The sequence below is a fragment of the Nyctereutes procyonoides genome, unplaced genomic scaffold (assembly GCF_905146905.1).
Source record: "Nyctereutes procyonoides isolate TBG_1078 unplaced genomic scaffold, NYPRO_anot_genome, whole genome shotgun sequence".
NCBI classification, from domain to species: Eukaryota; Metazoa; Chordata; class Mammalia; order Carnivora; family Canidae; genus Nyctereutes; species Nyctereutes procyonoides.
Genome location: NW_026575136.1, coordinates 39,871,559 through 39,885,000, shown reverse-complemented (window position 1 = coordinate 39,885,000; position 13,442 = coordinate 39,871,559).

Here is a 13,442-nt window from a genome sequence, read left to right as displayed (position 1 = left end):
TGAGTGTGAGCGAGTGCGAGCGTGAGTGCGAGTGTAGGTGTGAGTGCGAGTGCAATTTTTTTTATTTTTTTATTTTTTTGTTTTTTTTGTTTTTTGGTTTTTGTTTTTTTTTGTTTTTTTTTGTTTTTTTGCGAGTGCGATTTGGAGTGCGAGTGCGAGTTCGAGTGCGAGTGTGAGTGCGAGTGTGAGTGCGAGTTCGAGTGTGAGGGCAAGTGGGAGTTTGAGTGCGATTGCGAGTGCGAGAGTGAGTATGAATGCTAGTGCTGAGTGCGAGTGTGAGTGCGAGTGCAGCAGAGTGCAAGTTTGAGTTTGAGTGCGAGTGCGTGAGTTCGAGTGTGAGTGCGAGTGTGAGTGCGAGTGTGAGTGCGAGTGTGAGTGTGAGTGCGAGTGTGTGTGTGAGTGCAGGTGTGAGTGTGAGTGCGATTGTGAGTGCGAGTGTGAGTGCGAGTGCAATTTTTTTTATTTTTTATTTTTTTTGTTTTTTGGTTTTTGTTTTTTGTTTTTTTTGTTTTTTTGTTGCGATTTTGTGCGATGCGATTGAGTGTGAGTGTGAGTGCGAGTGCGAGTGTGAGTGCGAGTGCGAGTGTGAGTGCGAGTGCGAGTGTGAGTGCGAGTGAGGTGAGTGCGAGTGCAATTTTTTTTATTTTTTTTTTTTTTTTTGTTTTTTTTTTTTTTTGGTTTTTTTTTGTTTTTTTTGCGAGTGCGAATTTGAGTGCGAGTGCGAGTTCGAGTGCGAGTGTGAGTGCGAGTGCGAGTGTGAGTGTGAGTGCGAGTGCGAGTGTGAGTGCGAGTGCGAGGTGTGAGTGCGAGTGCGAGTGTGAGTGCGAGTTCGAGTGTGAGGGCAGTGGAGTTTGAGTGCGAGTGCGAGTGCGAGTGTGAGTGCGAGTGCGAGTGTGAGTGCGAGTGCGAGTGCAGAGTGCAAGTTTGAGTTTGAGTGCGAGTGGTGAGTTCGAGTGCGAGTGCGAGTGTGAGTGCGAGTGTGAGTGCGAGTGTGAGCGTGAGTGCGAGTGTGAGTGTGAGTGCAGGTGTGAGTGTGAGTGCGAGTGTGAGTGCGAGTGTGAGTGCGAGTGCAATTTTTTTATTTTTTTATTTTTTTTGTTTTTTTGTTTTTTGTTTTTGGTTTTTTTGTTTTTTTTGTTTTTTTGCGAGTGCGATTTGAGTGCGAGTGCGAGTTCGAGTGCGAGTGTGAGTGCGAGTGTGAGTTGGGTTTGTGAGTGCGATGTGTGAGTGCGAGTTGAGTGCGAGTGTGAGTGCGAGTGCGAGTGTGAGTGCGAGTGTGAGTGTGAGTGCGAGTGCGAGTGTGATTGCGAGTGTGAGTGCGAGTGCGAGTGTGAGTGCGAGTGTGAGTGCGAGTGCGAGTGTGAGTGCGAGTGCGAGTGCGAGTGTGAGTGTGAGTGTGCGAGTGTGAGTGCGAGTGTGAGTGCGAGGTGTGAGTGCGAGTGCGAGTGCGAGTGTGAGTGCGAGTGCAATTTTTTTATTTTTTTATTTTTTTGTTTTTTTGTTTTTGTTTTTTTTGTTTTTTTTTGTTTTTTGCGAGTGCGATTTTGAGTGCGAGTGCGAGTGCGAGTGCGAGTGTGAGTGCGAGTGCAATTTTTTTATTTTTTTATTTTTTTTGTTTTTTTGTTTTTGTTTTTTTTGTTTTTGTTTTTTCGAGTGCGATTTGAGTGCGAGTGCGAGTTCGAGTGCGAGTGCGAGTGTGAGTGCGAGTGCGAGTGTGAGTGCGAGTGCGAGTGTGAGTGCAGTGGAGTGTGAGTGCGAGTGCGAGTGCGAGAGTGAGTGTGAGTGCGAGTGTGAGTGCGAGTGTGAGTGCGAGCAAGAGTGCAAGTTTGAGTTTGAGTGCGAGTGCGTGAGTTCGAGTGTGAGTGCGAGTGTGAGTGCGAGTGTGAGTGCGAGTGTGAGCGTGAGTGCGAGTGTGTGTGTGAGTGCAGGTGTGAGTGTGAGTGCGAGTGTGAGTGCGAGTGTGAGTGCGAGTGCAATTTTTTTATTTTTTTATTTTTTTGTTTTTTTGGTTTTTTGTTTTTGTTTTTTTTGTTTTTTCTTTTTGTGTTTTTTTGCGAGTGCGATTTGTGAGTGCGAGTTGAGTGCGAGTGTGAGTGCGAGTGCAATTTTTTTATTTTTTATTTTTTTTGTATTTTTTGGTTTTTTTTGTTTTTTTTTGTTTTTTGCGAGTGCGATTTTGAGTGCGAGTTCGAGTGCGAGTGTGAGTGCGAGTGTGAGTGCGAGTGTGAGTGCGAGTGCCTGTGCGAGTGTGAGGGTGAGTGCGAGTGCGAGCGTGAGTGCGAGTGCGAGTGTGAATGCGAGTGCGAGTGTGAGTGCGAGTTCGAGTGTGAGGGCAAGTGGGAGTTTGAGTGCGATTGCGAGTGCGAGGTGAGTGATGCTAGTGCGAGTGTGAGTGCGAGTGCGAGTGTGAGTGCAGTGGAGTTGAGTGCGAGTGCGAGTGTGAGTGCGAGTGCGAGTGTGAGTGCGAGCAAGAGTGCAAGTTTGAGTTTGAGTGCGTGTGCGTGAGTTCGAGTGTGAGTGCGAGTGTGAGTGTGAGTGCGAGTGCTGTGAGTGTGAGTGTGAGTGCGAGTGCGAGTGTGAGTGCGAGTGCGAGTGTGAGTGCGAGTGCGAGTGTGAGTGCGAGTTGAGTGTGAGTGCGAGTGCGAGTTTGAGTGCGAGTGCGAGTGTGAGTGCGAGTGTGAGTGCGAGTGTGCGAGTGTGAGTGTGAGTGCGAGTGCGAGTGTGAGTGCGAGTGTGAGTGTGAGTGCGAGTGCAATTTTTTTTATTTTTTTATTTTTTTTTTTGTTTTTTTGTTTTTTTGTTTTTTTTTGTTTTTTTGCGAGTGCGATTTTGAGTGCGAGTTCGAGTGCGAGTGTGAGTGCGAGTGCGAGTGTGAGTGTGAGTGCGAGTGCCTGTGCGAGTGTGAGGGTGAGTGCGAGTGCGAGTGAGTGAGTGCGAGTGTGAATGCGAGTGCGAGTGTGAGTGCGAGTTCGAGTGTGAGGGCAAGTGGGAGTTTGAGTGCGAGTGAGAGTGCGAGTGTGAGTGCGAGTGTGAGTGCGAGTGTGAGTGCAATTTTTTTATTTTTTATTTTTTTTGTTTTTTTGTTTTTTGTTTTTGTTTTTTTTTTGTTTTTTTGCGAGTGCGATTTTGAGTGCGAGTGCGAGTGCGATGTGAGTGTGAGTGCGAGTGCGAGTGTGAGTGCGAGTGCGAGTGCGAGTGTGAGTGCGAGTGCGAGTGCGAGTGTGAGTGCGAGTGAGTGCGAGTGTGAGTGCGAGTGCGAGTGCGAGTGTGAGTGCGAGTGCGAGTGTGAGTGCGAGTGGAGTGAGTGCGAGTGCAATTTTTTTATTTTTATTTTTTTTGTTATTTTGTTTGTTTTTTGTTTTGTTTTTTGCGAGTGCGATTTGTGAGTGCGAGTGTGAGTGCGAGTGCGATTTGTTTAGTTTTTGATTTTTTTGTTTTTTTGTATTTTTGTTTTTTTTTGTTTTTTTGTTTTTTTGCGAGTGCGATTTTGAGTGCGAGTGCGAGTTCGAGTGCGAGTGTGAGTGCGAGTGCGAGTGTGAGTGCGAGTGTGAGTGCGAGTGCGAGTGCGAGTGTTGAGTGCGAGTGCGTGTGATGCGAGTGTGAGTGCGAGTGTGAGTGTGAGTGCGAGTGTGAGTGTGAGTGTGAGTGTGAGTGCGAGTGTGAGTGCGAGTGCGAGTGTGAGTGCGAGTGCAATTTTTTTTATTTTTTATTTTTTTTTTTTTTTGTTTTTTGTTTTTTTTGTTTTTTTTTGTTTTTTTGCGAGTGCGATTTGAGTGCGAGTGCGAGTTCGAGTGCGAGTGTGAGTGCGAGTGCGAGTGTGAGTGTGAGTGCGAGTGCGAGTGTGAGTGCGAGTGCGAGTGTGAGTGCGAGTGTGAGTGTGAGTGCGAGTGCGAGTGTGAGTGCGAGTGTGAGTGTGAGTGCGAGTGTGAGTGCGAGTGCGAGTGTGAGTGCGAGTGCAATTTTTTTATTTTTTTATTTTTTTTGTTTTTTTTGTTTGTTTTTTTTGTTTTTTTGTTTTTTTGCGAGTGCGATTTGAGTGCGAGTGCGAGTGTGAGTGCGAGTGCGAGTGTGAGTGTGAGTGCGAGTGCCTGTGCGAGTGTGAGTGTGAGTGCGAGTGCGAGCGTGAGTGCGAGTGTGAGGTGTGAGTGCGAGTGCAATTTTTTTATTTTTTATTTTTTTTGTTTTTTGTTTTTTGTTTTTGTTTTTTTTTGTTTTTTTGTTTTTTTGCGAGTGCGAATTTGAGTGCGAGTGCGAGTTCGAGTGCGAGTGTGAGTGCGAGTGTGAGTGCGAGTGCCTGTGCGTCACACCTACACTCGCACTCACGCTCGCACTCGCACTCACCCTCACACTCGCACAGCACTCGCACTCACACTCGCACTCACACTCGCACTCGAACTCGCACTCGCACTCAAAATCGCACTCGCAAAAAAACAAAAAAAACAAAAAAAACAAAAAAAACAAAAAAAAAAAAAAAAAAATAAAAAAATAAAAAAATTGCACTCGCACTCACACCTACACTCGCACTCACGCTCGCACTCGCACTCACTCACACTCGCACAGGCATCGCACTCACACTCGCACTCACACTCGCACTCGAACTCGCACTCGCACTCAAAATCGCACTCGCAAAAAAACAAAAAAAAACAAAAAACAAAAAACAAAAAAAACAAAAAAAAAAAAAAATAAAAAAATTGCACTCGCACTCACACTCGCACTCGCACTCACACTCACACTCGCACTCCACTCGCACTCACACTCACACTCGCACTCACACTCGCACTCGCACTCACACTCGCACTCACACTCGCACTCACACTCGCACTCACACTCACACTCGCACTCGCACTCACACTCGCACTCGAACTCGCACTCGCACTCAAAATCGCACTCGCAAAAAAACAAAAAAACAAAAAAAAAACAAAAAACAAAAAAACAAAAAAAATAAAAAATAAAAAAATTGCACTCGCACTCACACTCGACACTCGCACTCGCACTCACACTCGCACTCACACTCGCACTCACACTCGCACTCACACTCGCACTCACACTCGACACACGCACTCGCACTCACACTCGCACTCACTCGCACTCGCACTCACACTCGCACTCACACTCGCACTCACACTCGCACTCGAACTCGCACTCGCACTCAAAATCGCACTCGCAAAAAAACAAAACAAAAAAAACAAAAAACAAAAAAACAAAAAAAAATAAAAAAATAAAAAAAATTGCACTCGCACTCACACTCGCACTCACACTCGCACTCGCACTCACAAATCGCACTCGCAAAAAACAAAAAACACAAAAACAACAAAAACAATAACAAAAATCAAAAAAACTGCACTCACACTCGCACTCACACTCGCACTCGCACTCACACTCGCACTCACACTCGCACTCACACTCGCACTCACACTCGCACTCGCACTCACACTCGCACTCGCACTCACACTCGCACTCGCACTCACACTCACACTCGCACTCACACTCGCACTCACACTCGCACTCGAACTCGCACTCGCACTCAAAATCGCACTCGCAAAAAACAAAAAAAAACAAAAAAAAACAAAAACAAAAAAAACAAAAAAAATAAAAAATAAAAAAATTGCACTCGCACTCACACTCGACACTCGCACTCGCACTCACACTCGCACTCTCACTCGCACTCAAACTCCCACTTGCCTCACACTCGAACTCGCACTCACACTCGCACTCGCATCACACTCGCACTCGCACTCACGCTCGCACTCGCACTCACCCTCACACTCGCACAGGCACTCGCACTCACACTCACACTCGCACTCACACTCGCACTCGAACTCGCACTCGCACTCAAAATCGCACTCGCAAAAAAACAAAAAAAAAACAAAAAACAAAAAAACAAAAAAAAAAAAAAATAAAAAAAATTGCACTCGCACTCACACTCGCACTCACACTCGACACTCACGCACTCGCACTCAAACTCACACTGCACTCTGCTCGCACTCGCACTCACACTCGCACTCACACTCGCACTCGCACTCACACTCGCACTGCACTCACACTCGCACTCGCACTCACACTCGCACTCGCACTCACACTCGCACTCGCAACATCACACTCGACACACACAACAATCGCACTCACACTCAACAAACTCACACTCGAACTCACGCACACGCACTCAAACATCAAACTTGCACTCGCTCGCACTCACACTCGCACTCGCACTCACACTCGCACTCGCACTCAAACTCACACTCGCACTCACACTCGCACTCGCACTCACACTCGCACTCACACTCACACTCGCACTCACATCGCACTCAAACTCCCACTTGCCTCACACTCGAACTCGCACTCACACTCGCACTCGCACTCACTCGCACACTCGCACTCGCACTCACACTCACACTCACAGCACTCGCACTCACACTCGCACTCACACTCACACTCGCACTCGACACTCGCACTCAAATCGCACTCGCAAAAAACAAAAAAACAAAAAAACCCAAAAAAACAAAAAAATAAAAAATAAAAAATTGCACTCGCACTCACACTCGCACTCGAACTCGCACTCACAAATCGCACTCGCAAAAAAAACAAAAAAAGAAAAAACAAAAAAAACAAAAAACAAAAACAAAAAAACAAAAAAAATAAAAAATAAAAAAATTGCACTCGCACTCACACTCGCACTCACATCGCACTCACACTCACACCTGCACTCACACACACATCGCACTCACGCTCACACTCGCACTCACATCGCACTCACACTCGCACTCACACTCGAACTCACGCACTCGCACTCAAACTCAAACTTGCACTCTCGCACTCGCACTCACACTCGCACTCACACACGCACTGCACACTCACTCGCACTCGCAATCGCACTCAAACTCCACTGCTCACACTCGAACTCGCACTCACACTCGCACTCGCATCACACTCGCACTCACACTCGCACTCGAACTCGCACTCGCACTCAAAATCGCACTCGCAAAAAAACAAAAACAAAAAACAAAAAACAAAAAAACAAAAAACAAAAAAATAAAAAATAAAAAAATTGCACTCGCACTCACACTCGCACTCGAACTCGCACTCGCACTCAAAATCGCACTCGCAAAAAAACACAAAAAGAAACAAAAAAACAAAACAAAAAACAAAAAAAACAAAAAAAATAAAAAAATAAAAAAATTGCACTCGCACTCACACTCGCACTCGCACTCGCACTCACACTGCACTCACACTCGCACTCGCACTCGCACTCACACTCACACTCGCACTCGCACTCACACTCGCACTCACACTCACACTCGCACTCGCACTCACACTCGCACTCACACTCGCACAGCACTCGCACTCACACTCACACTCGCACTCGCACTCACACTCACACTCGCACTCGCACTCAAATCGCACTCACACTCGCAATCAAACTCAACAAAACGCACTCACAAAAAAACTCAAACAAAAAATAAAACAATACACAAAATTGCACTCGCACTCACACTCGCACTCGAACTCGCACTCGCACTCAAAATCGCACTCGCAAAAAAACAAAAAAAAAACAAAAAAAAAAAACAAAAAAAACAAAAAAAACAAAAAAAATAAAAAATAAAAAAATTGCACTCGCACTCACACTCGCACTCACAATCGCACTCACACTCACACCTGCACTCACACTCACACTCGCACTCACGCTCACACTCGCACTCACACTCGCACTCACACTCACACTCGCACTCCACTCGAACTCACGCACTCGCACTCAAACTCAAACTTGCACTCGCACTCGCACTCGCACTCACACTCGCACTCGCACTCACACTCGCACTCAGCACTCACACTCACTCTCACACTCGCATCACTCGCACTCACACACTCGCACTCGCACTCACTCACACTCGCACAGCACTCGCACTCACACTCGCACTCGCACTCACACTCGCACTCGAACTCGCACTCGCACTCAAATCGCACTCGCAAAAAAAAACAAAAAAAAAACAAAAAAAAAAAAAAACAAAAAAAAAAAAAAAAAATAAAAAAAATTGCACTCGCACTCACACACTCGCACTCGCACTCACGCTCGCACTCGCACTCACTCACACTCACAGGCATCGCACTCACACTCGCACTCGCACTCACACTCGCACTACTCGCATCGCACTCAAATCGCACTGCAAAAAAACAAAAAAAAACAAAAAACAAAAAACAAAAAACAAAAAAAATAAAAAATAAAAAAAATTGCACTCGCACTCACACTCGCACTCACAATCGCACTCACTCACACCTGCACTCACACACACACTCGCACTCACACTCACACTCGCACTCACATCGCACTCACACTCGCACTCACACTCGAACTCACGCACTCGCACTCAAACTCAAACTTGCACTCTGCTGCACTCGCACTCACACTCGCACTCACACTCGCACTAGCATCAACTCACTCTCGCACTCGAATCGCACTCAAACTCCCACTTGCCTCACACTCGAAACTCGTACTCACACTCGCACTCACACTCGCACTCGAACTCGCACTCGCACTCCAAATCGCACTCGCAAAAAAACAAAAAAACAAAAAAAAACAAAAACAAAAAAAACAAAAAAAACAAAAAAATAAAAAAATAAAAAAATTGCACTCGCACTCACACCTACACTCGCACTCACGCTCGCACTCGCTCACACTCACACTCGCACAGGCACTCGCACTCACACTCGCACACGCACTCACACTCGCACTAGAACTCGCACTCGCACACAAAATCGCACTCGAAAAAAAAACAAAAAAACAAAAAACAAAAAAACAAAAAAAACAAAAAAAATAAAAAATTAAAAAAATTGCACTCGCACTCACACTCGCACTCACACTCGCATTCGAACTCACACTCACACTCACACTCTCACTGGCACTCAAACTCCCACTTGCCCTCACACTCGAACTCGCACTCACACTCGCACTCGCATTCACACTCGCACTCACACTCACGCTCACACACGCACTCACCTTCACACTCGCACAGGCACTCGCACTCACACTCGCACTCGCATTCACAACGCACTCGAACTCGCACTCGCACTCAAATTCGCACTCGCAAAAAAACAAAAAAACAAACAAAAAAACCAAAAAAACACAAAAAACAAAAAAAAAAAAAAAAATAAAAAAAATTGCACTCGCACTCGCAAATAAACAAAAAAAATCCAAAAAAACCCCAAAAATACCAAAAAAATAAAAAAATAAAAAAATTGTACTCTCACTCCCACTTGCAGTCGAACTCGCACTCACACTCAAAATCGCACTCGCAAAAAAAACAAAAAAAAAAAAAAAAAACAAAAAACAAAAAAAAAAAAAAAAAAAAAATAAAATTGCACTCGCAATCACACTCGCACTCACAATCGCACTCACACTCACACCTGCACTCACACACACACTCGCACTCACGCTCACACTCGCACTCACACTCGCACTCACACTCGCACTCACAATCGATCTCACGCACTCGCACTCAAACTCAAACTTGCACTCTTGCTCGCACTCGCACTCACACTCGCACTCGCACTCACACTAGCATTCATACTCACTCTCGCACTCGCAATCGCAATCAAACTCCCACTTGCCCTCACACTCGACTCCAACTCACACTCGCATTCACACTCGCACACGCACTCACGCTCGCACTCGCACTCACCCTCACACACACCCAGGCACTCGCACTCACACTCACACTCGCACTCAACTCGCACTCGATCTCGCACTCGCACTCAAATTCGCACTCGCAAAAAAACAAACAAAAACAAAAAAAAAAAACAAAAAAAAATAAAAAATAAAAAAAATTGCACTCGCACTCACACTTCACTCACACTCACGCTAGCGCTCGCACTCAAAATCCCACTCGCACAGGCACTCGCACTCACACTCACACTCGCACACGCACTCACACTCGCACTCGAACTCGCACTCGCACTCAAAATCGCACTCGCAAAAAAAACAAAAAAGCAAAAAAAAAACAAAAAAAATAAAAAAATAAAAAAAATTGCACTCGCACTCACACTCGCATTCACACTCGCACTCACACTCACACCTGCACTCACACACACACTCGCACTCACGCTCACATCGCACTCACACTCGCACTCGCACTCACACTCGCACTCACACTCGAACTCACGCACTCGCACTCAAACTCAAACTTGCACTCTTGCTCGTACTCACACTCACACTCGCACTCACACTCGCACTCGAACTCGCACTCGCACTCAAAATCGCACTCGCCAAAAAACAAAAAAAAAAACAAAAAAAAGAAAAAAACAAAAAAAAAAAAAAATAAAAAAATAAAAAAATTGCACTCGCACTCACACCTACACTCGCACTCACGCTCGCACTCGCACTCACCCTCACACTCGCACAGGCACTCGCACTCACACTCACACTCGCACTCGAACTCACACTCGCACTCAAAATCGCACTCGCAAAAAAACAAAAAAAAACAAAAAAACAAAAAACAAAAAAAAAACAAAAAAGCAAAAAAAACCAAAAAACCAAAAAAACAAAAAAAATAAAAAAATAAAAAAATTGCACTCGCACTCACACTCACGCTCGCACTCACCCTCACACTCGCACAGGCACTCGTACTCACACTCGCACTCACAACGGACTCGAACTCGCACTCAAATTCGCACTCGCAAAAAAAAAACAAAAAACAAAAAAAACAAAAAACAAAAAAAACAAAAAAAAAAAAAAAATAAAAAAAATTGCACTCGCAATCACACTCGCACTCGCACTCACACTCACACTCGCACTCTCACTCGCACTCAAACTCCCACTTGCCCTCACACTCGAACTCACACTCGCATTCACACTCGCACTCGCACTCACCTTCACACTTTCACTCACACTCGCACTCGCATTCACAACGCACTCGAACTCACACTCGCACTCAAATTCGCACTCGCAAAAAAACAAAAAAAAACAAAAAAAACCAAAAAAACAAAAAAAACAAAAACAAAAAAAATAAAAAATAAAAAAATAAAAAAATTGCACTCGCACTCACACCTACACTCGCACTCGCACTCTCACTCGCACTCAAACTCCCACTTGCCCTCACACTCGAACTCGCACTCACACTCGATCACACGCACTCGCACTCAAAATCAAACTTGCACTATTGCTGGCACTCGCACTCACCCTCGCACTATCACTCACACTCGCACTCAATCGCACTCGAACTCGCACTCGCACTCAAAATCGCACTCGCAAAAAAACAAAAAAAAACAAAACCCCCACACAAAAAAACAAAAAAAATAAAAAATAAAAAAAATTGCACTCGCACTCACACTCGCACTCAAACTCGCACTCGCACTCAAAATCGCACTCGCAAAAAAACAACACAAAAAAAACCCAAAAAACAAAAAAACAAAAAACAAAAAATTAAAAAAATTGCACTCTCACTCGCACTCAAACTCCCACTTGCCCTCACACTCGAACTCGCACTCACACTCGCACTCGCATTCACACTCGCACTCACACTCACGCTCGCACTCGCACTCACCATCACACTCGCACAGGCACTCGATCACACACAACTCGCACTCGCACTCACAACGCACTCGAACTCGCACTCGCACTCAAATTCGCACTCGCAAAAAAAACAAAAAACAAAAAAAAACAAAAAACAAAAAAAAACAAAAAAACAAAAAAAATAAAAAATAAAAAAATTGCACTCGCACTGACACCTACACTCGCACTCGCACTCACGCTCGCACTCGCACTCACCCTCACACTCACACAGGCACTCGCACTCACACTCGCACTCGCACTCACACTCGCACTCTATCTCGCACTCGCACTCAAATTCGCACTCGCAAAAAAACAAAAAAAAACAAAAAAAAAACAAAAAAAAACAAAAAAAAAATAAAAAAAATAAAAAAATTGCACTTGCACTCACACCTACACTCGCACTCAGGCTCGCACTCACACTCACACTCGCACAGGCACTCGCACTCACACTCACACTCGCACTCGCACTCGAACTCGCACTCACACTCGCACTCGCATTCACACTCGCACTCACACTCACGCTCGCACTCGCACTCACCTCACACTCGCACAGGCACTCGCACTCATACTCACACTCGCACTCGCACTCACACTCGCACTCGAACTCGCACTCGCACTCAAAATCGCACTCGCAAAAAAACAAAAAAAACAAAAAAAACAAAAAACAAAAAAAAACAAAAAAAATAAAAAAATAAAAAAAATTGCACTCACACTCGCACTCACACTCGCACTCACACACTCGCACTCTCACTCGCACTCAAACTCCCACTTGCCCTCACACTGAAATCGCACTCACACTCGCACTCGCATTCACACTCGCACTCGCACTCACGCTCGCACTCGCACTACCCTCACACTCACACAGGCACTCGCATTCACACTCACACTCACACTCGCACTCACACTCGCACTCGCAATCGCACTCAAATTCGCAATGGCAAAAAAACAAAAAAAAACAAAAAAACAAAAAAACAAAACAAAAAAACCGAAAAAACACAAAAAAATAAAAAAATAAAAAAATTGAACTCGCACTCACAGCTACACTCGCACTCACGCTCGCACTCACCCTCACACTCGCAGAGGCACTCGCACTCACACTCACACTCGCACTCACCCTCGCACTCGCACTCGCACTCAAAATCACACTCGCAAAAAAAAACAAAAAACAAAAAAAAAAAACAAAAAACAAAAAAAAAAAAAAATAAAAAATTAAAAAAATTGCACTCGCACTCACACTCGCACTCACACTCGCACTCGCACTCACACTCACACTCGCACACTCACTCGCACTCACACTCACACTTGCCCTCACACTCGAACTCGCACTCACACTCGCACTCGCATTCACACTCGCACTCGCACTCACGCTCGCACTCGCACTCACCCTCACACTCGCACAGGCACTCGCACTCACACTGCCTCGCACTCACACCTGCACTCACACTCACACTCTCACTCACGATCACACTCACACTCGCACTCACACTCGATCACACGCACTCGCACTCAAAATCAAACTTGCACTCTTGCTCGCACTCACACTCATACTCGCACTAACTCTCACACTCGCACTCACACTCGCACTCGAACTCGCACTCAAAATCGCACTCGGAAAAAAACAAAAAAAAAAACAAAAAAAACAAAAAAAATAAAAAATTAAAAAAAATTGCACCCGCACTCACACTCGCACTCACACTCGAACTCACACTCACACTCGCACTCTCACTCGCACTCAAACTCCAACTTGCCCTCATACTCGAACTCGCACTCACACTCACACCCGCACTCACGCTCGCACTCGCACTCACGCTCACACTCGCACTCGCACTCACGCTCGCACTCACCCTGACACACACACAGGCACTCGCACTCACACTCACACTCGCACTCGCACTCACAC